This window comes from Camelus ferus, chromosome 8 (genome assembly GCF_009834535.1).
Source record: "Camelus ferus isolate YT-003-E chromosome 8, BCGSAC_Cfer_1.0, whole genome shotgun sequence".
Classification (NCBI taxonomy): domain Eukaryota; kingdom Metazoa; phylum Chordata; class Mammalia; order Artiodactyla; family Camelidae; genus Camelus; species Camelus ferus.
The window spans coordinates 18,349,168-18,350,308 of record NC_045703.1 but is presented as its reverse complement, the minus strand read 5'-3'; the positions used below and the strand labels follow the sequence as shown (position 1 = coordinate 18,350,308).

The window sequence follows — 1,141 nt, the reverse complement described above, 5'->3', positions numbered from 1 at the left end:
TAATGTGAAAGCATATTTCTATTAAAAAATAACACAAGACATCTTTTTAAAAGTGTACTGGACTAGCAAAGATGAAAAAGAATGATGATACGAATTTATGAGAGGCTAGGAGGGAAGAGGGACCCACACTGAGGAGAGAGGAAGGAGTGATTCACTCTATTAAAGTGCAGTGTGCAAATAAATTTTTAAATTTTTAAATAAGCACACATACCCTTTGACCAGAAATTGCACTGCTGAAAATTTAAATTAAGAAAATACACAAATGCTCCAAAGAATGTGTATAAGTATATTCACAATAGTGGAGATTATGAAACAAGGAAAAAATTGGAACCTACTTAAAATGATTATTTTTTAAAAAGCAGGTTATCAAACAGTATTTTTGGTAAGAGAGAGGGTGTGCATGTGGGGGGGTTCATAGAGAAAAAGGTATGGAGGGACATTGATCAGAATATAAATTCCGACAGGTATTCAGTGACTGAATGTTAAAAGTAGGGCTGGAGGAGGGAGGGTCCAGGTTACCTGATCCTCACTTGAGATCATTCTGACTGCCTTCCCTAATGCCGCCTCTTCCATGCAGGTCCTCCTCTAGAAGGCTGGTCCCTGCCCCTCTCCTGATGGTTCTCTAGCCCCCTACTGTGGCTTTGCTGAAGAGCTCAGCTGGAAGAACATGTTCACCCATCCCAATTCTAGGCTTATTTCTGGGTAGTGGGCTTTTATTTCTTTTTGTTGTTGTTGTTGTTGTTGAAATATCTCTCCATTTATTTATTTTTGTGTGTATTTATTTTTTTAAATATGGAATGCTTCCTGAATTTGTGTGTCATCCTTGTGCAGGGGCCATGCTAATCTTCTCTGTATCGTCCCAATTTTAGTATATGTGCTGCCGAAGTGAGCACTAGTCTTTATTTCTTTACTATACATCTCTGTACTTTTTTACTTTTTTGCAATAAAAATATGTTATTTTTATAATTTACAAAAAAGCACTTACAGTCTTTTGGTAAAGAGGTGGGTAAGTGTTTACCAAGCAGATGACAGGGGCAGAAGGGGGAGTGTGTTACAGGCAAAGGAAGCAGCAGAAGCACTGATGGGCTGGAGGAACGGTGGAGAACAGGGTGACATTTTAGGTAAAGTGCAGTTCTGTCAA

The 1,141-nt window shown here is 38.6% G+C and overlaps 1 non-coding gene across 1 annotated transcript; it reads right to left on the bottom strand.

Annotated features, from left to right (window-relative positions):
* Nucleotides 1–786: 786 nt before the first annotated feature.
* LOC116665553 lies at nt 787–893 on the bottom strand. Its single transcript, XR_004322211.1, has one exon. It is a non-coding gene; the product is annotated as a U6 spliceosomal RNA (small nuclear RNA).
* Nucleotides 894–1,141: the final 248 nt, after the last annotated feature.